The sequence below is a fragment of the Felis catus genome, chromosome A1 (genome assembly GCF_018350175.1).
Source record: "Felis catus isolate Fca126 chromosome A1, F.catus_Fca126_mat1.0, whole genome shotgun sequence".
In the NCBI taxonomy this organism is placed as follows: domain Eukaryota; kingdom Metazoa; phylum Chordata; class Mammalia; order Carnivora; family Felidae; genus Felis; species Felis catus.
This window is the reverse complement of record NC_058368.1, coordinates 175,894,099-175,920,504: the sequence shown is the minus strand read 5'-3', so window position 1 is coordinate 175,920,504 and position 26,406 is coordinate 175,894,099. Positions and strand designations below refer to the sequence as shown.

Here is a 26,406-nt window from a genome sequence, read left to right as displayed (position 1 = left end):
ACTACCTCTTACAAGCTGGCCTCGCTCCTGCTCTGTGGGGAAGAGGGGCCAACCTGACATAGTCCCATAATCAAGAAATCTGGGGTCATCTTGGGCGCCTGGGTGGCTCAGTCCGTTAAGCGTCCGACTTCGGCTCAGGTCCGATCTCACCGGTCATGAGTTTGAGCCCCGCGTTAGGCTCTGTGCTCACAGCTCAGAGCCTGGAGCCCGCTTCAGATTCTGTGTCTCCCCCTCTCTCTCTCTCTCTGTGACCCTCTCCCGCTCACACTCTATCTCTCTGTCTCTCTCTCAAAAATAAATAAACATTAAAAAAATAAAAAAAAAAAAGAGAGAAATCTGGGGACATCTTTTATAAGAGAGTCTATGTCTGGTAACCCAGCAGGCTTCAAGAACCAAAAGTCGTGCCGGCTGAGTTAAGGGTGTGGCTGCCGAGTGTCTCAGAGTGGTTCAAGGACAGAACGTTTCTCAGGGGTGCCCAGGTGCCCTGCATTGGCTGCTCCCCGACTCCCCACCCAGCTTCTTGTGCCGTCAGTGTCCTGAGTTCCCCCTTTCCCGGGAACTATCATGCAGTCACTGTGAGGTCCCAGAACCTGGGAGGGGAGGCTTTTGTCCGAGCTGGCCTTCTGCTGCCTCCCTGAGCTCCCCAGCCCCCACGTGGCCATCGTCCCCACCGCCCAGCATGGCTCTGGTGACACACCCCTTTCTGCTGCTCTCTGGATGTACTTCCGTATTCAGTAGATGCTCAGAGAGCCTTTGTCAATGGAATGACTCTGAACTTTCACCTGCTGTGCTCTTTGTCGTCCTAAGATGCTGTTCGCTCGTTCGTTTCGCCTCTTGTGCCTCAGTGTTTATTTTCCTGGATTGGGCCCCGTCTTGGGAGGCCACTTCCACTGGGCGAGGGTGAGTGACACGCTTGCTTCCTATCTCTGGCCTCAGGATGGCATTACTGTAATTCCAGCTTTATGGCTTCTGGCTCCTTGACTCTGGACCTTCGCTGCACATTGCGGTGTGGAACAGGGCAGATTCCCCTTGTTGCAAAGAACTGCACATCAAGATATTCGAGACATTTCAGAAATTCCCAGTCAAAACATTTTGGGAAGAACAGCCAGATTTTGTAAAGAAAAAAAAAAAAGGGCAGTTTAATGGGCAAAGATATTTTGAGTAATTCTACGCTTGAGTGACTGTCCAAGTTAAGAAGCTGTTCAACTAGCATTTTCAGGACTCCGTCTCCAGGCTGACTTACTGTTGGAGCATTCATCTCGCCGAGTGGTGGGACCTGATCAGAAAAGAGTTGTCCTCACCCCGTCCGCCCACGACCCCACCACCCGCTGTGGGTTTCCGTATCAGGAAGGGGACAGGCTCACGTGGTTTGCCTTAGGGGCAGGGACGCTGACGGAATAAGCACCGCTTTGGTCTCTCCTTCCCTCACACCTGGAGGCAGGAAAGCCCTCCCCGGAGGGCGAGGACAGAGCTCCAGAGAGTTCCTTGCCCACCTGGAAGCAGTGGGATGGAAGGAATGCCCGGGAGGAGGCCCTCGCCTGCAGTTCCCCACCTCAGTTCCTGCAGTTCCCCCTGCAGTATTCCCCGCCTCCCCTGGGCATGCCTGCTCCCGGCTTCTGACTGCGTGCCCCCCCCCCCCTAGTGCAGGTGCATTGGGTAAAGCGGACCCCGTTCCAGAGGTGGTGAAGATACCACTCCCAACTTTTATATTTGTGGAGCATTCTGTGACTTGAGGCAGGTCTCTTTACACCTTTCTGCCTCAGTTTCCCTCTTCACATGGCATAAGATGGCAAATATTCTGGTGCAGCCAATGGGAGACCACGTTTTGAAAACAGGTTTGTCCTCATCTGACCCCATTTCCTTCCGTCTCTTTAGTGGTTGCTTTTCATCTCTTGTTACTTCCCAATTCTATTTTCCTCTCAGCTGGCTGCCAATTTCTCTCCCTCTCAGATGCATGTTGATAATGACTGGAGGGGTATGTTCTTTGAAGACACCCTAAACATAAAAGAAGATTCTGGAGGGCCAGAAGCCTTCAAGGTGCAGACGTACAAATCTCCAGTGACAACATTTCAGCAGAGATTTGTGGGGTTTTTTCTTTTTCTTTTTTCCAAAGGGAGTCTTTCCTAAAATGTCTTACATCCCATCGTGGTGGCAGAGGAGCCTTTACATAATGGAAATCATACAGATCGCTTTTCCTGCTTAATATTAGAACAACTATATTAAATTTATTTACTAGGCATCTACTTTTCTAACATTGTCTTACAAAAAGTTTTCAAACAATGCAGAAAAGTTGGAGGACTTTTAGAGCGAGTGCTCACATGCCTGCCACTTACAGTCTACGTGCATTAGTCTTTTAAAAATTGTTTATTTATTTTTAAAAGTTATTTTTTTTAAGTTTTCAAAAATTACATGCATTAATATTTTTTAAATAGAACTTATTGTCAAATTGGCTTCCATACAACACCCAATGCTCATCCCAACAGGTGCCCTCCTCAATGCCCATCACCCACTGCCCCCTCCCTCCCATCCCCCATCAACCCTCAGTTTGTTCCCTGCATTTAAGAGTCTCCTATGGTTTGCCTCCCTCCCTCTCTGTTTGTAACTTTTTTTCCCCTTCCCCTCCCCCTCCCCCATGGGCTTCTGTTAAGTTTCCCAAGATCCACATATGAGTGAAAACATATGGTATCTGTCTTTCTCTGACTGACTTATTTCACTTAGCATCATACCCTCCAGCTCCATCCATGTTGCTGCAAATGGCAACATTTCATTCTTTCTCATTGCCAAGTTATATTCCACTGTATATATATACCGCATATTCTGTATCCAGTCATCAGTTGATGGACATGTCGACTCTTTTCGTAATCTGGCTATTACTGAAAGTGCTGCTATAAACATTGGGGTGTGTGTGCCCCTATACATGCATTCATATTTGACTGCGTGTGGTTTTATCATGTTTCTCCCTACCCAGCCCTTCCTGTCTACATCCACCCATCTGTAATTTCGGGAGGTGCATTTCAGTGTAAGTTGCAGCCACTAAGACGCATCTCCAGTATACTTCAGCATGTATATTGTTAGAGTCCACTATTTGCTTATAGTTTTTTCTGAACATACGATAAAACGCATACATCTTAAGCGTGCTGTGGGTAGGCATCCATTTCTTAAAACGTTCATTTCTATTTTGGCTGTGTATTCCCACACTTCCTTACTTCATAGTTAATTAGTTAAGAGTGGCCAAGAGAGTACTCTGCATTCTGCATGTGGAAGCTGGAGGTCTAGGCTCCTTTGTTCGTCAGCAAGGAGAAATAATTGTTCCCCCTGCCAGATTCCCATCACCGTGATCTCTCAACGTCCAGGCGTGGGAAACAGACCCCTCCCCTCTCCTCCCCCTCCAACCCTCGGTCAGGGAGACCCAGGGCCACTTCCTGGGCCCCTCTGCTGCAGGTTGACCTTGTCCAGCCAGACCCAGGGATGCTGCAGCCCTGAGAGAGTTAAATCATCGTAGACATCAGCTTCCAGGCTGGCAGTTGTGACGCGCTTCCGGTTTCTGAAGAACTCGCCTTCGTGTTGTGTCATTCAGACCTCACTGCAGTTTGGTGGGGTGACTATTAGACATGGTTATTTCCCAGGCTGCAATACTGAGGCTCAGAGTGGGGAGGTCATGCAGCTTGGGTCTGGACGCAGGGCTGTGCGGCTTCATGTGATGAGCTCTCCCTGTGGCCCCACAGCGCTTTCACCCAGTCTGAATCCCCAGGCTGTGACAGAGAGACTGTGCGCATCGCTAAGTATATGTCCCAGTGACTTTCTGGGAAGTCTGATTTGGGCACGATGTTAAACTGGGGCGGCGGGGGCGGGGGGGGGGGGTTGGTTTGCAGACATTAATGACATAATTTGCTGGTCATGTGACAGGATGTATATAGTCTGGCGGAAAGACCGTTGGTTTTGGTGACAGCTGATGTGGGTTCTTCATATCCAAGCTGTGTGACCTCAGGCAAGTCATTTAACAAGAACCAAGAGTTTGAATGTTTAATATGTGCCCAGGGGGGGTACATGCATAATCTCATTTAACTCCCCTCCTGGTGCCATACCCTTATTTTCAACCTTGCTTTATAGACGAAGAAACTGAGGTGCAGAGAGAAAGTACCTTGTCCAAGGTCACATCTGGGCGTGGAGCAGCTGGCGCGCGCTGAGGTAACTGATGCTTGACCCCCGGTCCTCCACGGCGCCCACCGTTCCTTCTTGTCTCCTGCTTCCCGAGGCCAAGCGTCAGTGGTCATTTTTTCCCCTGCTTGCATTGCGGTTTCGGGCTGACACAGGCCCACTGAACTCACTGTCTGCCTCACCCCTGTGGGCATGTGGGTTTGTAGACAGAGCAAAGACCAGACAGCTCGTGGGGCACATCCTTATTATTGTCCGGAAGGGAGCCACAGCTCAGGTCATTTGCTATCTGCGAGAATCAAAGGTCAGGGTGTTCTCATGGCACTAGGAATATTTGCGAGGCATTTACTTCCCAGTTTGTCACTCACTGGTGGTCGTACAGAGCTTTGGTGAATGCCGCGGCTGTATCTGGGGTCATCAATTTCAGTTTTTCAGCACACCCCGCAACCTGGCCCCCGTTCCTCGCGGTTGCCCAGGGCCTTGCAAAGGACCCTCATTCCTGATTGTGCGCCCTCTTCCCTAGGGCTTCCATCTGAAAGTGTAATCATGTTCCCCGGAGGTAGTAACAGCACTTCCCCCGAGGGCAAGCGTTTAGGTAACACACAAGTGTTTTTAAAATGTTAATTGTTATGTATTTATTTTCATGAGTACTAGAAAAATATAACCAGCACATCAAGTCTCTGATTTTAAGAATATTATTGCTTGGGAAGAAGCGAGGTTTTAAAAAGAGTTATTTTAAAGTCAATTCAAAGAGAAAAAGCAAGGGGCGCCAGCGTGGCTGAGTCAGTTAAACCTCCGACTTCGGCTCAGGTCATGATCGCACAGTTCGTGAGTTCAAGCCCCGCATCGGGCTCTGTGCTGACAGCTCAGAGTCTGGAGCCTGCTTTGTATTCTGTGTCTCCCTCTGTCTCTCTGCCCCTCCCCCACTTGTGCTGTGTGTGTGTGTGTGTGTGTGTGTGTGTGTGTGTCAAAAGTAAATAAACATTAAAAAAATAATAAAGGGAAAAAGCAAGTAAATGCCACTATGGGTGAAAAGTGACAGCAAAAATACAGTGTTGACACGTTAATGACTGAGGTTTGGGAAAAACTTCACGGGCCTCCTGTCATCCTCTCCACTCTCTTTGGGCCAAGTCCAGGGGCAGGAGACAGGGTGCCCTCTCTCATCCCTTGCTTCACGTCCTTTGCTCCCCCAGGTCTAGGGAACCTTGACCTGGGTATGATTGGAAGCTTTGCTATTCCTAATCACAACTTATCCAAAGTCTATTGTGTTGCCTTTGCAAATAAGCCCTTTATGGGTCTTGAAGGCTCTACACTTTGGCAACTCAAGAAAAGATTCTGGTTGCGTGTCATCCCTTGGGGTATAAGGATATAGAGCGCCCTGACTGCTGCACGAATCGGGGAATCATCCCGGGGTAATGTGAAATCGCAGGAAACAAACAAAAGCCAAACAAAACCCTTACCAGTTAGTAGTTTAGAAGAACTATCCCATCATATGTGGATGTAGCAACTGTGTGTACGAACAGCAGTTGTTGGAAAGAACATAAGGGTTGAGCTGAGTCAATGGACTTGGCTGGATTTCTTCACCTGTCTGCAGAGTGGTATGTGTAAGTACTCAGTAATTGGTTGCCCTTGTGGGGATGATGACAACAAGCCAGGTCTTTCTTCCAGTGCTGATGTTAATTTAGGGAGAAAGAGGAGTTGTATCTTGAGGTTTGATGTGGAAGTTTTTGCCCATGAGAACATCTTGACAGAGAGCAGTCTGTTGGCATATTAACGGCCATGCCCTAGGGCCACCATTTTCCTATGCCTTTGTTTGGTCTGTGGGGACAGGGAACATTCTATTCTGTTGGTCATAAGGCCAGACAGTGGGAGGAGAGGGCAGCTCTGGGCACTTGGCTACTTTCTAGGTTGGCTAAAAGCCAGCGAGGACTGGCTGCAGCTCTCCCACCTGGCTCCCATACGTGAATACACAGAATTTACTGAGTCCCAGCTGAGAGTCCAGTGGAGGGAAAGGGACACATGAGTGTATTACCTTGAATGGAGATCACTAGGATTCTCGCCAATACAGCATTAGCATAAAGGACAGAAATGGCCCGAAGAAGCTAGCTTGGCTTCTCTCAGAGACGACTCCCCATTGGAAATAGATTCCTCTCTTTGGTGGGTTTTATTTAACTCGCAGTTATTTCCATTGATTTTGCAATAACTGCATTGTCTAGTTTCGGTATATGATGCTCCCCTCAGTAGTTCCAAAAGGATCCAGCCCCGCCGCCATCTTGATGTTAGCTGGTGAGACAGTTTTTGGACTCCTGGCCTTCTGGAACGGTAGAGAATGAATTTTTTTTAAAGACACTATGTTTGTGGTAATTTGTTACACTGGCCACGTACTTCCGTCCTTTCTCTCTACCGTGCTTCTGTTGGGGGAAGTGCCAGTAGGAGACACGACGTCCTATCCGGTTACAGCCAGGTTGGCGACTAGTGGAGGAACGCTGGCCTCCTTGCCCCTCAGAACCTCCGTCTGGCTCTCTTTGGTCAACAGGGCTCTGAGTCTGAGCTCAGGGGTTCCCTTCAGAGGCGGGGAAGGACCAGGATGTCATGGGAGCTGTGAGATGGGGACCCCGTCACGTACCTGTAGCATTTTCCCAGCCATAGGAACCAGATCCCTGCTTGGGCTGAGCAGGGAGCTGTCCCTGGCATCTGGACCCAGATAATCTGAATTAGTTTCCTGGTACCACAAAGGTAGTGGCTTAAAACAGCACAGATTTAATTTATTACAGTTCTGGAGACTGGAAGTCAGAAATCAGTCAAGGTGTTGGCTCTCTGGCCATTCTCTTTAGAGGAGAATTCATGTCCTCGGGTTTTCCACCTGCTGGAAGCGACCTCCATTCCTTGGCTGCTGTGCACTTGCTGTTTTCAAAATGCATCACCGCAGCCTCTCGTCTGTCATCACATGGACTCCTCCTCTGACTCTGACTCCCCTTGTGCCCCTCTTATTAGGAGATATGTGACCACACGGGGCCACGGAGTATGCAGAGTCACCTCGCCATCTCAAGATCTTGAACTTCATTACATTGGCAGAGCCCCTTGTTCCAAGGTCACAATCGCAGGTTCTAGGAATTAGGACGGGGACATCTTTGGGTCTAGGTACTTAGGGCCATTATTCAGCCTACTGCCGACCCCCTCAGAGCAGAAGGTTGCTGATGCCCTGTGAGCGTCAGTGGAGCCCTGCCCGCAGCTCTCTTTCTGGAAGGTGATGGATAGCGTTCTGAGCCTGGGGCCAGCCTTTTTCTGTGTACACGCGAACACCGCTTGATCTGAGAGCCTCAGGGAGCCACCACTTGGCCTTGGCTGTGCACTTGCCCCGTGCTGGATAGTGGGGTCTTCAGTGGCCTTTCCAGAAAAGAACATAGAGGCGTGATCGTGAGGTTTTGTGAAAAGCACTCGGTAATTGCTGTGGGCCCCAGGGAGCTGTCTGGGAAGGACTCGAAGACACCTGTGACAGAGCCCTGTTGGTTTTCTTTCCCTGGTGCTAGAGCTGCTGCTTTTTCTGAGCACTTCCTAACTAATCAGAAGCCAGGCCTCACAACATTAGGCTGAAGCCCCAGGTAAGCTCCTGTTGATCAGGACTCCGGTTCGTGCTTTCTCGCCTACCACCGCAAGAGCATCGTGTACAGGACTGGAGTTGGGGTGCCTCTAAAGAAAGATCTTGGGTAAAAGGCCCATGGGGTTAATGGAGGTGGGTGGGGTCTGTAGTCACGGCTTTGAAAACAACTGGATTTCATAGGGCGAGAAGGGAAGGAGGGGCAGCATTGCGAATGCTGCATCTTTTTCAAGATAAACAGCGTTTGGAAGGAGGAGGTGGTGGGGCCCAGGCAATTTCTCAACTGCCACGATTGAGTGTGGTATGGGCAGGGATAGGCCAGGTAGGGAATACCTTTACTTACGAATTAGCCAGGATTGGTTGAAAATGATAGAGACATAACTAGTTTAAGTAAAAGAAAAAAAAGTAGGGAAAATTTTGGCTTCGATATCTTGAAGAGGCTGACTTTAGGCACAGTTGGATCTGGGGCATCCAAATGTGTCATCAAGACTCCATCTGTCCCCAACTATCTGTTCTGTTATCTTCCCATTAGCACTGAGGTCCTCTGGACTTGCATTCTATCAGCTAAGCAGCCTCAGTGAGAAGGAGCAGTGTTCCCCCCCCCCAAATTTCTACATAAGTTGTTGGACTGTTTTCCATTGGCCTGGTGGGAGCCATAGGACCATTCTTAAGCCAATTATCATGTGACCAGGAGGGTGTGATGCTCTGATTGGCTGGGTCTGGGTCGCTTGTCCCTCCTGTCCTGCAGCCAAGACAGGGGGTCAGACCTAACTGAGCCACCAAGCCTGAGAGTGGAGGAAAATTGGTTCCCAAAGGAAAATTGGTTGTTGTTAACAGAAGATAGAGGAGTAGGTGCTGATGAGGCAGAAATAGCAGAATTGTCCATGGCAACTTACAGCACTGAAAGGGCTTATTAAAAGGCTGTTAGATTACTTTCTAGGATAAGGGAAGGAGTGTGTGTGTTGCTTTTACAAATCTTTCTGAGAACATCTGTGTTCTGATCTTTAGCCCTGATCTTCAGTTAGGGGGGCATATCCCGTTAGACTTCAAGACAACTGGGGTTTATTTCACCGTCTACAAAGTAGAAGAAAAAAACCCCAAACGCTGACTTAGTAAAAAAGCAAACAAAACAAAACAACAACAAAACAAAACAAAACAAAACAAAACAAAACAAAACAAAACAAAACAAAAAAAACCCCAAAACACGTGGAGATCCTGAAAGTTCAGAGCATTATCTTTCCCAAGTGAGTTTCAGGGGGTGCAGAATGAACAAAAAATGCTTATCAACATATATACATTGTACTCAGAAATGCCATTCATTATACGGATCTCCAGTGAGAGGCTCTGGGAAGGTCTTAATACCCTGGGACACTCAGGCTGTCCTTTTTAATAAGGGGAGGCTTGTTCTGGGCAGTTGTTCTGGCCATGGCCCAATGAAGCTTGCTACATTCTATCTCCCAAATTCCCTTCAATTTCCTGTGGAATTCTGCCCTTTTTTCTTTTCCCTTTTATCTTTTTTTTTTTTTTTTAAAGAAATTGTTAAAATTCCTTTTCTAGCCTGAATCTGCTTCCTGGTTATTTATAAGAGCTGTGTGCCACCCAGAGGTGGCTGGTTTTTCAGACAGAGACATGAACATTTTGTCTTTTGTGTCCCTCCTTAATTTGAATGTGGAGTGAAATGTGACCAGACCCAGGGTTTGGTCAGGTGTCACCATGTCTAGAGGATGACAGTAGCAGTTAGGATACGTTGCTCTGAAAGTAACAAAAAACCCAGCTCAAACTGGCTAAAATGCTACAGGCATTTATTGGCTCAGGTGGCTCACATGTCTAGGGATTATCAAGCTGCAGGCATAGGTTGATCAGGCATTTTTCACCTGCTTTATTCACTGATGTAATAGCCTAGGCATTTAGAACAGCGTTCAGAACAGTGAATATTTTTTGAATGCAGAAGATTATTGCAACTCTACTTTTTTCTGTGGGTTGGTTTGTGGGGGAACAGGCAACATCTTCTTTGTGTGTCTGTCTCCTTCTTTGTCTCCTCTCCCTTATTTGCCAATAGTGTTCCCACTTGCCTTATTATAGTACTAAATCCTCACAACTGCCCAAGTCCTCCAGCATTTTACAGAGAAGGAAACCAAAGCCAGAACTCCAGAAGAATATACCTTCGGATAGTCCTTTCCGAAGTGCTCCTGTGGAACACTGATGGCAGATATGTCTCTTCGGACTTCCCAACCCGTACCTTCTGTTTATATTCGAAATGAGCAGCTGCCCTCAGCCGGCAGGAATAGGAGCTGAAATTCACTCTCCAGTCCTGCTGGTCTATATATTTCCAAGTTGGCAGCAAAACCCTTTCTAATAATAACTGCTGTCAGTTTGTAAAACAGGAACACATGGCAGGCAGCTTGACCATTCCATGGGGAGAGTGGGGAGCCCTGAGCCACCCTGGGGGAAAGCATCACCGTCACCCCCTAGGCCAGGTCCCTGCAACACTGGAGCTGTGCTGAGTCCAGCTTTTCTGAGTTCACACCTTTTATGCCTCCGGAGCATCCCAAAACTCACATTGTCTTTTCTCAGATGCCCAAATGCCCTTCGATTGTGTGTTAACTGGATTTCCAGTTATTTATTTCAAACACTTAGTATTTTTCATTCTCTTATTTAAAAATGTCTCGGGCACCTGGGCGGCTCAGTAGGTTAAGTGTCCGACTTCGGCTCAGGTCATGATCTCGCGGTTCGTGGGTTCAAGCCCTGTGCCAGGCTCTGTGCTGACAGCTCAGGGCCTGGAGCCTGCTTCGGATTCGGTGTCTCCTCTCTCTGCCCCTCCCCCGCCCATCTCTCTCAAAAATGAATAAACTTCAAAAAAATCAAGAAATAAAAATGTCTCATGTCCTTGGGCTGAACTTCCTAATGGAGGAGGGTCTCCTGCTACTCCTATGGATTCTCTATCAAAGAAATACCCCTGAGGACTGTTGGGCCCTGATACCCTTCTGGAAGACAGACTTTGATGAACCAAGTTCAAGAGGAGAAGGAGGACACAGCCCAAACAAAAAACTACGTGGTTTGAACTTAAATCAAGAGCCCCAAATCAAAGGTGGCGTGCGACAGGCCCCACAGGGCTGCCAGAATTTTTTGAAGCTCTTGCCAGGCTGAGGATCCACAGAGGCTGGCCAGAGATAACACCAGAGAGGAGCCAGGAGTCGCTCCGGTTGTGGTGTGGGCTCCACGGTAGCAGCCTGGGACGGGGTCCACGGAACTGCATGCACACCCCACCGGATCGCTACACTACACCATGCTTCCCAGCTCTTGGTGAACCCCTTAGCGACCTGATTGCCTAGTTGTACCTTCCTCTCAGCCCCCAAATCAGGTGTTATCCTTTCAGGTTAGGTGGGGAACTGTGTAACAGAAGGTAGAGCAGGTACCTTTGCATGCACCTGGGTGAACAATGCTTCCCGTTAAACGGGTGGAAGTCTTTTTTTTATCCAGCATTTTCGGGAGTGGCCCCAGTAAAGATGTGTGAGGTAGGCTTATCACATTCGCAGATGAAACAAAGCCAGGATAGAGAGGCAATTCTATAGATGACCGCAAGAAAGCTCCAAGAGATCTCAAGCTCCAACCAAGCACGAAATGTAACAGAGAGCAATGTCAAGTCTTATGTTTATTTCCATGAAATCAATTCTACCGCCCCCATGTCACTCTAGAAGGCCTGCCTTTAACTCCCTTCCTGAGGTTCCAGTTCTGAATGTCTTTGTGTTCGCTCCTAAAGGTCCCTTCAGGTCTGCAGACTTTCCTCATGGATCCCTTTCTCCCCCAAAGTGGTTTTTGGAGCTGTGTGGGGATGTTCTGTCCCACCCCATGCTGTGCCTGTTTAAGCCAATACCATATAGCCCTGTGGGACCCACTTGGGGGAGAGTGGGGACTGTGGTTCCCAGAGGCACACATAGGATATGAAGCTCCACAGACCGGGGGCCAGGCAAAGGCTTCGCCAGGACTTTGGGGTAGGCTATGTGGCTGAGCAGGAAGTGCCTGCCCCATTCTGACAATTGCTGGCTGTGGAATGGGCCTCCGGGGCTGCCGTAGACCTCGCTCCGCATGACTTCCCATGCCCAGACTGCCTGCTCTCCTGGCTTCGGGGCTGGGGTTTTCAGGGCTCTGGTCTCTGCCGCCTCTGCTCCGTTTGTTTCTCTCAAGATCTTTATCACAACTAAAGATTTTTTTTTTTTAGGGGTATGTATATGAGTAGTTTAAATGTTCTCTGATAGTTCTTTTTTTTATTTATATTTTATTCTCTCCCAATTCAATATATATATATATATACATATATATGTATATATATATATATACACATACATATATATATGTAAAACATGTGCAGCCTTCTGTGAATATTGAATATGGAACCAATTACTCGAGGTTCCAGTAATTACTTTTATACAACTAGACTCGGAGACTCGTGAATCAATTCCATGCCCATTAGCAATGTATGCTTGAGCCAAGATTTTCTTTTCCTTTCTTTTTTTAATAGGACTGGACAGTGTTGAATCCTTGAAAAAAAAAAAATAACACTTTTTTTTTTTTTTTTCCCAAAGCTGACAGCACATTCCGTCTACTCGGCAATGTAGTACTAATGAAGATGTAAATGTAAGAAAACCTATAATTGAATCCAGCACGTAGCAAGCATAGTTTAACACAAAGCACACCCAGCTGAAATCACATGTGCTGGCGGTCTAATCCTGTCAGGGCGGCCAGCACTAGGAAATATTTCTGGATTGTGTCTCAGGCGGTGTTCGCTATCCAGGCAGCCGGGGCAGAATGCAAATGGCTGCAAGCTAAGTCAGGGAACACCCGACTTGCCTTTGATAAGGCTGCCTTTTGGTCGATTATTTAAAGGGGAAGGATAGGAAAAATAAGCCTGGGCAACGGAGGCATTTGGACTAGAGATCGTCTCAGAACTTTCCTCCCGTTTCCCTTGACAGCGTTTGTCAGCTCCGTGCGTGGTGGCCAGAGGTGTGTGTCTTCCCACATTGCAGAATTGGGGCAGTCCCTCGGGGACGTGCCTTTTGGTCCTGGCCCTCCGGTTTCCAGCAGTCGGGGCCTGATCGACCCAGCTGACGAGTTCCCTGCATCCGAGGACCCCTTTGATGTGCAGTCAGCGTGGGAGGGAGACTAGAGTGGAAATATGTATCTTCCTTTCAAAATTCTTGATAGATGACTCACTGCCAGGTGTCCCCAGTGCCCCCAGCTGCTCTGTCCCCTGCAGTTGCTCCCTGGGGATAAGCACTCCTGATGCCTTGTCCTCGGCTCTGCCTGGCTTCCTGGCTGGGGAGGGAAACCGCGGCACAGCCCCCAGAAACTGTGCTGTGAATCAGTGCCTGCCAAAGGCAGGCAGGCGTGTTCCTTTGTGAGCCTCTCAGAGCAGCCAGCCTTGCAGAAGGAGCACCAGGCTAAAAACAGCTTGAAATTGAATGCCTCTGGTTGGCTCCTCCAGTGCCCACCCAGCCACATTGTTTCCCACTCAGCCTTGACCGAGATCACAGGAGCCGTGCTTATGTGGAAACTGTAACAGATCTACACAGTGACGCCCACCACCCAGCTGCCCCCATTCTCTCCCCAGTCCTCTGGGTTGAGGGCAGGCTGCCTGGCCCTTGGGGCAGTGGCGTTCTGCTTGCAGTCTGTGGAAGGCAGCATGACCTTCCGGCTCGGCCCTTGGAGAACTGGGCCAGATGTGCTGCCAAACCCTGTCCCCAAGGCCCTGGGGGCCTGTGCTTGGAGCTGCAGGGAAGTCCCTGGGTGTCTACTGAGCAGGCGGCCTCTGTCTGGACACCCAGCCCTTTCAGCTGTTGAGGCCTACTTGGAAGAGGCATTCCAGGGACATTCTTTCTGTCTGGATCAGGGACTTGGCCTGAACTCTGAACCAAAAACCGGAACAAACTGCACCGGTTTGCTCAACCTCGAACCAAATCCAAATAGTTTTTATATCACGAAGAACCAAACCAGAGTTCTGGGGTTTGCTTTGCTTTGCTTTGCTTTCCCACCAGAGAACATGTAGTGAACGAGGCCAGACTGGAACAGGAACCATCTCCCTCCTCCTCAGGCGATGGAGAAGGAACACGAAGAGAACCTCAGCATAGATTTTGGACCCAGTTGGCTCGTGGGCCGGAACACACTAGAAGTCGGGGTTAGATCTGCAGAGACCGTACTGGGTCGGCTGCAGGATGGAGAGGCTATGGTGTCAGACCTCCGCCCAGATGACAGGCGAAGTCGCAAACCCACATCTCTTCGGACGGTGCCCAGAAAATTGCCACCAGGCAGCCATGATGAATGCAGGATGCCACAGAAGGGTAGAGAAATATGCAAAAGGTAGGGGCTTTAGTAAAGTGAGGTTGACCTCTCAGAATTTTTTTCTGGTCTATTCTGGGTCACTTAGTAGGTAGTTAGCCAGCACCTACTAAAGCACATCCAAAAGAAGTGACCAAGGCATGACCCCTGTTGCCTCAGAGCCCTTGGTACCCTTTGGGGAGTGTTGTGGGATACTACAGTGTACCGACGAGAGGCTGTAATGGTTTAAATAGTGAACCCCCCCCCCCAAGTTTATATCTACCTGGAAACCCAGAATGTGACTTTCTGAGGAAATTGGATTTAGGGTGGGCCCTAAATCCAATGACTAGTGTCCTTATAATAAGAGGAGAGGACATAGAGAAACATGGTGGGAAGAAGACCGTGTGGAGGCAGAAGCAGAGGTTGGAGGGAAGCAGCCACAGGCCAAGGGACATCTGGGGCCACCAGCAACTGGAAGAGGCAAGGAAGGTATCTCCCCTGGTGCCTTTGTGGGGAGCACAGCCCCGGTGACCTTGATTTCAGACCTCCAGCCTCCTATACTGTGTGGGAGAATAAAGATCTGTTGCATTTAAGCCATTCAATTTGGGATACTTTGTAATGGCAGCCACAGGGCACCAATATGGAAGCCTTGGAGACACCAAGGGCCTGCCACACCCACACCTCCTTTCTGAGGAACACGGCCTCTTCTGTGTAATTAACCACATCTGTGTCATGTGACTTCACTTTCCCGGTCACACATGATTGGACCGACGACTGGCTAGACATGTGAGGATGTCCACCCATCCAGTGCCTAGAGTGGAAGGCATTCTACCAACCTGACCTCTGAAAATGGAGACACATACACCGCATCGGGGCATGGTGGGAACAGAGGAAGGAGCCGTGAGGCAGAAAGTGTGAGGCAATCAGACCAGGAGAGAGAGAGGGAGAGAGAAGGAGAGATGGAGGAACCATATATTGAGAGAGGCAGTGTCACTAGAATCAGCAGCCACGTTGCCCCCCTAAGAGGACTGGTCACTGTTGCATTTCACAAGCAGCCTGAGACTGGTTGCTGTGTTTGTGTTTGCTTCCTGGGCTCCTTCACTGGATTCCTACAATTCATCCCCAGGTCCAGAGAGGACGTGAGCATTCCTTTGTCCTCTGCAATCTGAAACAGCTCAACCAACACAAAGACACAGTGAGATCACCGTAGAAAAATAGGAGCTCACGTATCGTGTTTAACCCAAGGCTCGTCCATATAAATTGCTTGCTGGCTGTGTTACCTTGTGCAGGGTGCTTAACCTCTCTGAGTTCCGACGTTCTCTTGTATCAAGTGGGATTAATGTCATCCCTCAGAGGGTTTTGTGAGGATTAAATAAGCCATAGAAAGTGAAACATCCATTACAATGCCTGGTACCAAGCATGCCCTTGACCGTTTCCTTCCCTTCACGTGACTATACCTGACACTGGACTTGGGTCTGGGTCTATAGTTTTGGAAACAGACATGTGCTGCCGGTTTGAACCAGTCTGGCAAGTGCTTTTTTGAAAAGGCTTTGGTTGGGTTTAATTCAGGGGTCACTAACAAGATTTAAGTTTAGTTTGTTTGGAAATGTAGCACATGAGTGTGGTTTGGGGTCCTCCCCGCCCTCTTTATGTTTGTGTGTCTATAGCTCGTCTCAGTTAATGTCCCTGAAAGAACCTATCCATATAGCATTAATTTAGTCAGCAGAAATCTTGCAGAAATAGAATTTTGGAACCCACTAGTCTGTCAAAACGTTCCCTAGCTTTTTGAATAGTTTTTAGAAGTCCGATAACACTTAACACATCATTGGACCTTAACAGTATTGTGCAGCCAAATCAGCGTCGGCCTCACCCGTGTTTTCCAGTGCTGTGCCCTTCTCTGTTCTTCCGACCCTGAGGCCTCCCACATCCTGTCTCTCAGGTCCTTAAGAGAACAAAGCACATGGGACGTCTTTGAACGTTGACGTTTTCATCCTGAGCCCCGCAACTTAACAACAAAAGAGAGTTTGGGCAAAACAGATGATATTTTCTGATGCGGCCTATTTTGTCTTTGGAAGGTTGAGATGCATTTCAAGCCCTACAACCGTACTTTTTCATCTTTTCTCTCCTCCAGACCCCACTCCGCTTCCTAACAGTTGTGCTCAGCAGGCCTCTTCACTGGCTGAGCCGCTCTGCGCTCTGCGAGGAGGTCTCCTCCAGTCCGTCCTTCCTGCCACGGTCACCTGCTGCTGCACTGGGCGGAGCTAACGGGGTCGTGGGAGGGAGGAGAGAGGAGGGTGATGTGAATGGCCAGGAATACCTACGCTAGCTAGGGGCGGGTGTGGGACAGTGGGACGAGGAGTGAGCATGTGCACAGAGGCTGCAAGCGTTCTGCAATACGATGTATGGCAAAAATGGCATAATGTGGGGCGCCTGGGTGGCTCAGTCGGTTAAGCGTCCGACTTCAGCTCAGGTCATGATCTCATGGTTTGTGAGTTCAAGCCCCGCATCGGGTTCTGTGCTGTCAGTTCAGAGCCTGGAGCCTGCTTCCGATTCTGTGTCTCCTTCTCTCTCTGCCCCTCCTCCACATGTGCTCTGTCTCTCTATCAAAAGTAAATAAATGTAAAAAAAAAAATTAAAAAAAATGGCATAATGTGAAGACTTGATAAAATTGGTTAGAGGTTGCAGTGTGGACTAATATCCTCAAGACTTGCCTAAATGTTTGATGGGGTGCCTGCATGGCTCAGTCGGTCAAGCGTCCGACTCTGGGTTTCGGCTCAGGTCATGATCTCACGGCTTCGTCGGTTCGAGCCCCACATCGGGCTCTGCACTTGTGATGCAGAGCCTGGTTGGAATTCTCTCTTTCCCTCTCTCTCTGCACTGCTCCCCCGCCCCCCCCCCCCATGTGTGCTGTCTCTGTCTCTCAAAATAAATTGATTAAAAAAAAAAAGGCTTGCCTAAATGTTTGAAATACCTTATCATAAAACTTTGTTTTAAAAATACTTGCAGGGACACCTTGGTGGCTCAGTCGGTTAAGTATCTGACTTTGGCTCAGGTCATAATCTCACGGTTTTTTGAGTTTGAGCCCCGCACTAGGCTCCGTGCTGACAGTGTGGAGCCTGCTTGGGATTCTCTCTCTCTCTCTCTCTCTTTCTCTGCCCCTCTCATGCATGCTCTCTCTCTCTCAAACATAAATAAACTTAAAAAAAAAAAACTTGCAAAGAGAGGTTCTGGACTTGAAAAAAAAAAGAATTTGCTGTGTTAAAAAAATCTGCATCACAGCAGTGCCATAGAATTTGCCCCGTGTCACTGGGAACTTGGGGACTGAAAGGGCCTCGCATTTGAATGACTTCCTGAGCGTGTTTGGAGATCAAGCTTGAAGTAATTTTTTTTCCCCACACAAAGCCCCAGGTCTACCCCATTGACACAATGTTGATCACGTATGAAAGTTTCTTCAAATAGGCCCTTTTCTTTGTGGGGGTATTTTTTATACTTTCCATCCAGAGCCAGTTTATTTCTCAAGATTGTTTTCTGTTGGATAAGAAGAGAAGTTATCTGTGCAGTCACTGCCCATGGCAGGGACACTGGTTCCTGGGGGTCTGTAGCCATCGTGGAGGTTGTTTGTGAGGGTCTAGAGCAACGGCGTGTCACAAGAGTGCATTAGGGAGTAGACGTGTTCCTGGACGTTGGTCTGTCGGTCATCCGTGGTCCTCTCGGTGAAGCCCTGTGGAGCCCTGGGGTGGGGCAGGGCAGTGGGTTCATGCTCAGCACCGAGGCAAGCTTTAATTTGTTCCTCAGATGGTTGAGGACGAGGACAGCACTATTTATAGAGACTGGAACCACTTCATGATGTCCCGGTGCTGCTCACATAGTTTTTGTTTCTCCGTTGAGGTATATAATTACCCTTTCCTTGGCTATAAACTTTCAGAATATGGGGCAGCCGCACACACAAGGACCTTCTACGACTAGTGATGACTTCTTTGACGTTCTTGGACGAGCTGCTTGGGGACCTTAGCCCATCCTCCGGGCAGCAGCAACAGCCCCAGGGCGGGCTAAGTGTGTGCAGTGGAGATTTGGAAATCAAGGTGGGCTGTCATATCCTGGACTGGTTCCGGGCACTTGAATGAACTGCCTTTTTCCTGTTTTTCTCACGGCGGTGATAGTATCCAAGAAAATGTTGCTAAGTAAATGAAAGCACCCTGATGGCCAAATTGAGCAACAAAATAAAGTCGTGTTGCTTTATTACCCAAAGTATAAAATAAATATCCACGAGTCCATACGGGTATAAACAAATGATTGATAAGTTAATAAACAGGGTAGAAGAAACAACTCACCTGTGCAGATGAATTCCAGATAAAGTAGGAAGATACTTCATCTTAAAGGAGAGGAGCATAACTCCCCACTCACGTGCACTGCACATAGCAACTGCCTTCCAAAGAAGACACTGTCTGAAAGGGGGAAAAAGGGGACTTCCCAGTGGAGAGACTTGAAAAACATCTCTGCCAGCGGATCAGGGTCAACATCAACAGTCATAAATCATGTTGATAGCATGTACCCTTGATATGTTGTAGTGAAAATAGCACTTCACCTCTGCGATCTTTCTCTCCCAAACCCATAACCTCAATCTAATCATGAGGAAAACACCAGACAAATACCAGTAGTAGGGCATCCTGCCCTGTACCTGATCAGTGCTCTTCAAAACTTCCAAGGTCATAAACAAGGAAAGTCTGAGAAGTTGTCACAGCCAAGAGGACCCTGGGGAGACGTGACAGTTAAATATAAAGTGGCATCCTAGACAGGATCCTGGGACTGAAGAGCATTAGTTTCAAACCACAGAAGTCTAAATAAATGACGGAATTGAATGAAATTACTTAGGTATCAACACTGGTTCATTAATTGTGACAAATCTATCCTACCACTGTGAGATGCTAATGGGGATGTGTTCCACACATTGCATACATTGTTAAGATTTTGTCATATTTATTTCAAGCTTATTTTAAAAACAAATTAAAAACTACTGGGAAGAACAAATATGGATTTGAAAGTACTTCGGCATCTGTGGTGGATCAGAGATCGTCACGAATTCTTTGTCTCCCTTTTACACCCAGAGGTGGGATCTGTGTCTTCACCTCAAATCAGGGCAGAAACAATCTGTGTCAGTGCAAGGCCTAGCCTTGACAAGCCTGGTGGGTTCTGCTTTCTCCTGCCACCATGCTGGGAGGCAGCTCAAGTAGCCATGTGGAGAGGCCCATGATGGTTCTCTACTTGTTGATAGTCTACCTGACCTCCCGGCTAACAGCCACACCAACTTGCCAGCCATTTGAGTGAATCACCTGGAAAATGCATCTTCCAGGTGCAGCCAAACTGCCCTCACTGATGCCACATAGAGCAGAGATGAGCTGTCCCCACCAAATACTGCCCAAGCAAAGAAATGTTGTTGTTTGAAGCCACTAAATTTGGGGGTGACTTATTACATAGCAAAAGATGACCAAAACAGCATTGTACAAAAAGATTTCACCCCACGTCCTGTCTCTTACTTTAAAAAAATTTTGTTTTTGTGTTTATTTTTGAGAGAATGGGAAACCGTGAGCAAGGGAAGGGCAGAGGGAGAGGGAGACACAGAATCCAAAGCAGATCCCAGGCTCTGAGCTGTCAGCACAGAGCCCGATGCAGGGCTTGAACACACAAACCATGACATCATGACCTGAGCCGAAGTTGGACACTCAACTGACTGAGCCAGCCAGGCGTCCCTTGTCTTTTACTTTTTAGTTTAAAAAAAAAAAAATCTTTCAGGGGTGCCCGATTGGCTCAGTCGGTTAAGTGTCTGACTCTTGGTTTGGGCTCAGGTCATGATCTCACAGTTTTGTGGGTTCGAGCCCTCCCCCTCCCCCATCAGGCTCTCTGCTGACAGGAGTAGAGTCTGCTTGGGATTCTCTCTCTCCCTCTCTCTCTGCCCCACCTCCATTTGCACTGTCTCTGTCTCTCTCAAAAATAAATAAATAAACTTAAAAAAAATCTTCTGTAGGTTGTTTTCCAAAATGCCTCACCAATCGTCTGGGATGATACCCTTTATAATTTGACCTAGAGACTCTTGTCATGTCTTATATCTTGACCCTGGTAGGGAGGTTCTAGCCATGGGTCTCTTTTTAGGGCAAGGTTTCCTAAAGAGTACCTGGCAGAACAGAAGACCCACACCGGTCACTGGGGCTGCACTGTTCAATATGGTAGCCATATGTGGCTACTGAGCACTTGACATGTGTCTAGAATGAGATGTGCTGGAAACGTTCAAAACTCACCAGATTTTAAGGCCTCAGTGCTAGTCTTCGAAAAAGAATGGAAAATACCTCATTAATAATTTTATATTAATTATATGTTGAGCTGATAATATTTGGATGGATTGTATTGAATAAAATATATTCTCAGAATTAGATTTACCTATTTTATTTATTTTAATGTGGCTGCTAAAAGTTTTAAAATTACACATGTGGCTGGCATTAGGTTTTTATTGGACAGCGCTGCTCTAGAGAAAAAGGTTCTGGGTCCAAGTAGTTTGGGAAATGTTGCTTAATTACCCCTTCCTGGGGGAATTACAGGGCATACACATTCAAGCCTCTCGGAAGGAAACTGTTTGACACTGGGGTATGATCAGCACATCAAAGGACAAATGGCGATATTTAATTGGCTCTTCTCATGACCAGATCTCTTTGTCCTTCAGTTTCCAACAGAAATGGCTCCATTCGCAGCAAGGCCTTCCCTGACCACCCTATCTGATGTAAACTGCCTCCTACCAGCTGCTTTCCATCACATCGCTTTGCTTTATTTTCCTTCATCTCCCTTCTGCCTGGCTAAAACTCATCTTGTGCACCAGTCGGCGTCTTGACAGGACGTAGGAAGCAGTCACAGTGGGTCATTTGAGGAGTTTAATTAGGAACTGTTTATAAAGGTGGGGGCAGAGTTTGGGGAAGCAGTAGGGATGCTGTAGGATCCTGGTGCTGGCCTCAGCTGGGAGCTGACACCACCAGGTGGATGGGACAGTCTTCAGTACCCAGAGAGAGAAGCTGCATGAGGAGGGCTGCCTGGCAGCAGCAGGGTCTTTACTGGGGGGACACGGTCTGCCTGTGGCACTCCCACAGGGAAGGAGCTGAGGAAATAAATATGCTAACCTCCCTTTCTCCCCCAATTCTGGCCCTTCTGCTGGCTCTCCCATTGTCCACATCCTCCAGAAGCTGGAGGACAAGGGAGCCCACTGATAGAGCCTATCCTGGTCCGCTGTCAACTTCCTTCTACTAAAATAGAAGCTCTGCAAGGTCAAGGGTGTTGCTGACTGGCTCACCAGTGCGGCAAATGCGTATTTGTTGAATAAATGACTAAATGGATGAGTAAGTAGTTACTTAGGTTCAAAAGCCAAAGGCCTTAGGACATCGAGGTCATGAGCATCAGCACATGACAAAGTTAATCTGTCTCCCTTTTAGTTTTTAGTAAACTTTTTATGGAAGTATAGCCATATATGGAAGTATATAAACCATAAGGGAACGCTTAGGTGAATTTTCACACACTAAGTACACCCCTGTGCCTTGAACTCAGATCAAAGAAGAGAGCATTATGATATCCCCGAAGCCCCTTATGCTTCTTTCCAGTCATTACCCTCGCAAGAACCAGCGCTCTTTTGAGGTTTACAGCCGAAAACGAGTTCTCTTTTTGAACTTTATATACATAGAATTCTATAATATGTGCACTTCAGCGTTTGATTTTTCTTTTTTTTTTTTTTTGCTCAACATTAGTTTGTGAAATTCACTGATGAGGATGTGAGAAGCTGTGATTTGTACATTCATATTCCTGTATAATACTCAAAATTTTGAGTGCATCAAACTTACACACGTATATCCCACATACACCTTAAAGAGGAATTACGTATCACAGAGTATGTATGTGGTCGGCGAGAGTGGGTATCAACAATTTCCCAAAGCGGTCATGCCAGTAATATGCCCACTGAAGTTCCAGTTACGCCGTATCCCATTACTAGATATTATCAAGATGGTTTATTCTAGCCATTCTGATGAGTGTGTGTTGTTGTTGGTATTTTTGCTGTGGTCTTAATTTGCATTTCTGTGATGACTAACGTGAGGAAGCACCTTTCTTGTTGGCCATTTGGATATCCTCTTTTGACAAATGCTTATTCAAGGCTTCTGTTAATTTTTCTATTGGTTCATTGGGAGTTTTCTTATGCACTTGTGGAAGTTATTATATATTCCGTATGTGAGTCCAACAGCTAATACATATTACAAATATCATTTCTCACTCTTTGGCTTGATTTTTTAGTGTCTGAATGGTATTTTTGATCAAATTAATATATCTATTGATTTTAAAAGATACAATTTATCAGTCTTTTCATGGGTGGCAAATGCTTCTTGTGTGTTTCTTTTCTTTTTTTAATTTGAGTGATCTTTGAGCACTCCAAAGTTGTGAAGATCTGTATTTTCTTTTAGAAGCTTTATAATTTTACTTGATTTTACTTTGCACAATTACATCCTATCTGGAATTGTGTGGTGTATAATAGTGATCAAAAGTCTTTTTTTTTTTCTCTCATCACCCAAGTGCCATTTGTTAGTAAGACCATCACACCCCACATTGCACTCCAGTGTCACCTTTGTCATAAAATTATATGACTGCATAATGTGGGTCTATTTCCAGCGTCCCTATTGTATTTCATGAGTTTATTTTTATATCCTTGGTCTAATAACATACTGTCTTTTTACCCTGTAATGAGAACTTTTAAGATTTACTCTTTTAGCAATTTTCAAATATAGAATATTACTAACTATAGTCTCCATGCTTTACATTACATTCCTGGGACTTATTTATAAACTGGAAGTTTCTACCTTTTGACCACTTGTGCCCATTTTGCCTACCACCACTCCCCACCTCTGGAAACCACCAGGTTGTTCTCTGTATCCATCTATGATTTATTTATTTTTTTTAATTTTTAGAACCCATGTATAAATGAGACCGTACAGTATTCGTCTTTCTCTGTCTGACTTATTTCACTTAGCATAATACCCTCTAGGTCCATCCATGTTGTCACAAAATGACAGGGTTTTCTTCTTTTCTTAATGGTCGAATAAGAGTCTATTGTGTACGTATACACACATATGTATGTGTGTAATTTATATAATTTTTCTCCATGTTCTGGTCTTTTTTGGTGTCAAGGTTATAATGGCCTCATTCAACAAGTTAGAAAATATTTTCTTTCTGCCAGGGTATTCAACTGTTCATGTAAGATTGGTGCCATTTCTTCCATAACTATTTAGAGGAATTTACTTGGAGGAGAGCCGTTTCTGCCTGGAGGTTTCTTCGGATAGATATTGTTAGCTACAGCTTCAACACTGTAATAGGTATAGGACTATTTTAGGCTTTTTATTTCCTCTTGTATCAGTGTTTGTTAGTTTTGTTTGCCTAAGGGTTTTCCGTTTTATCTAAAATTTAAAATTCATTATTAAGTTGTTTGTAATAAGTTGTAATTATCTTTTCGATATCTGTAGCACATGAACTGATGTCCTCCCTTAAACTCAAACTGGTAATTTGTGCCTTCTTTGCTATTTTCCTATCAGACTTCTCAGAAACCTACTATTTTTATTATTCTTTTACAAGTGCTAACTTTCAGGCATGTTGATTTTCTCTCTTGAATGTTTGTTTTACATTTTTATTAATTTCTGCTCTTAGTTTTTTATTATTTCTTTCCTTCTCATTTCTCTAGATACAATTTACTATTTTTCTTACCTTTAAGGTAAATGAATAGATTATTCATTTCCATTCTTTTTTCTTTTTAAATATATGCATTTAAGGGTATAAGTTTTCTCTTAGCAGAGGTTTAGTTGCATCCCCCATGTTTTGATATGTCGTATTTTCATGATAATTTAGTTAAAAATATTTTCCAATCTCCATTGAAGTTTTTTTCTTTGACCTATTTAAAAGTGTATTGTTAAATTTCCAAGCATTTGAGGAATTTTTACTTATTTTTGAAATTTATTTCCAGCTTAATTCTTTTGCGGTCAGGGAACATATTCTGAGTGATTTCAATCCTTTGAAACTTGTTGAAACTTCTTTTATGGCCAGCGTAAGTGTTCCATGTACGCTTGAAAAGAATGCACACTCTTTTCTGCGCAGTGGTCTGTACATAGTCAAGGTTGTTAATTGTGTTGTTTATATCTTATATACCCTTACTGATTTTTTTTCCTCCTGTACCTTTTATTGAGAGAAGCGTGTTAAAGTTTCCCATTGTGAGTGTGGATTTGCCTACATTTATAATTCTGTCAATTCCTCTTTTATATATTTGGAAGCTATGATTTTTATGTACATATAAATTGGGAACTTAGTGTCTGCTTGGAGAATTAACCATTTCATCATATTAAACTTGTATTTTCATCCCAATGGTGCTTCTTGCCTTGAGTCTACTTTGCTATCAGGATAGCCATTCCAGCTTTCTTTTGGATAGTGTTTGCCTGGTATTTTTTTATCATCTTTAATTTTAACTACTTTATGTCCTATGTTTAAGGTATACCCTAATAAGCAGCATATATTAGATTTTATTTTTAATTTAGTTTAATAATTATAGACTTTTAATTGAGCTACTTAATCCACTTACATTTAATTACTGATATATTTGAGTTTATAGCTACTCTCAGGTTACTTAGCCAATCTACTGGATCATAAATAGAAATTTATGCTAGCCCCTACTTCCTGACCTTCTTTCTTTACTCCTCTCTCTCATTCCTCTTTCTACCTCATTCATTAATTACTTCTTATTTTTGTTTCTCTTTGCCATGCATCTCTCTTTTCCCAAACTTCTAAATATCGGAGTTCCTCTTGCCCCGTCCTCAGAATCAATTCTTCTCTACTCATTCCTTAGGTGACCCTATCCATTCTCAAGGCTTTATATAGACTGCCAACTCCCAGACTTATACCTCTACCCCGGAACTCCAAATACATACATCCAATGTCGTACATTATCATCTGGATGTCTACTAGGCATCTCAAAATGAATGTTTCCAAGATTGAGGTCCTAACATAGTGAGAGGTTCCATATTGTGTTTTCTGCAGTTTTCCTCTTCTCAGTAAGTAGCAACCCCATTTAATTACTTCTTTTTTAAAAAAAAAATTTAATGTTTATTTATTTTTGAGAGAGACAGAGACAGAATGCGAGTGAGTTAGGGGCAGAGAGAGAGGGAGACACAGAATCTGAAGCAGACTCCAGGCTCTGAGCTGTCAGCACAGAGCCCAACACGGGGCTCGAAATCACGAGCTGCGAGATCATGACCTGAGCTGAAGTCAGACGCTCAACCAACTGAGCCACCCAGGCACTCCGTCCACCCCCCTCCCCCCATTTAATTACCTCTTAGGTCAAACACTTAAGATCATTTTTAACTCCTCTCTGTTCTCTTTTACTTGACATCTAATCCATCAGGAAGGCTTGTTGATGTTACCTTCAAAATATACCCATAATGTGACCACTTTCCACCACCTCCTCTGCTGTTGGCTTGGTCCAAGCCTGCGTCAGCTCTCACCTGTTTTATTGCAGTAGCCTCCTGCCTGCTCTCCTTGTTTCCAGTGTAGCTTGCATGAAGCCTACTCGCATAGCTGCTGAAATGGTCTTTATCAAGCTTATGTCACATTGCATCACTTCTTTGTTCAAGACAACAATGGCTTCCTATCTTTTTCAGAGTAAAAGCCAAAATCTCTGCCAAGGCCTATAGAGCTCTGATTAATTTAGTTCCATGTCACTTTATTGATCTTGTCATCTACCACCCTTCTTTCGTTCATTCTGTTCCAGCCAGTCTGACCTCCCTGCCATTGCTCATAAATACCTTGAGGTCACCTCAGGGCCTTTTCACATGCTGTACCTCCTGCTCCCTCATCTTTTTATGGCTCACTCACTTCCTTCAGGTCTCTGTTCCAATACCCTTCTCTGGACCATATTATGTAAAATATTAAAGGAGTCTTCATCTTTTTTTACCGTGTACCATTTTTCTCCATAGCTCTCACCACCACCTGAAATATTATGTATTCATTTTTCAAAATTTATTTACAGTCTGTTTCCTCCAACCATAAACTCTGAGACACAGGAAGTTTGTTTTATTCACTGATGTGTCTCCAGAACCGAGGTCAAGTTCTGGTATACAGTAGGCTACCAGTAAATAGTGATAGAATAAATGAATGAAATGCATTTTTACAACAATCCTGCAAAGTTGAGCGGGTGAATATTGTTATCTGCTTACTAAAGAGAAAGCTGAAGCTCAGAGCCTTGAGGTGATTTATAGAAACCACATAGCCATTAAGCGGCTTAGCTG

At 45.8% G+C, this 26,406-nt stretch overlaps 1 protein-coding gene across 4 annotated transcripts in view; it reads left to right on the top strand.

Annotated features, from left to right (window-relative positions):
* Positions 1-26,406, top strand: part of LOC123379527 — a 261,601-nt gene that overhangs the window by 135,776 nt on the left and 99,419 nt on the right. For 2 of the 4 annotated variants that reach the window (XR_006584074.1, XR_006584067.1), the window contains exon 3: positions 4,111-4,188. The exons of the other annotated variants lie outside the window; for them this stretch is intronic. The gene's annotated coding sequence lies outside the window, so the exon portion shown is untranslated. The remainder of the gene's footprint in view (positions 1-4,110; positions 4,189-26,406) is intronic. 4 annotated transcript variants of the gene reach the window in all.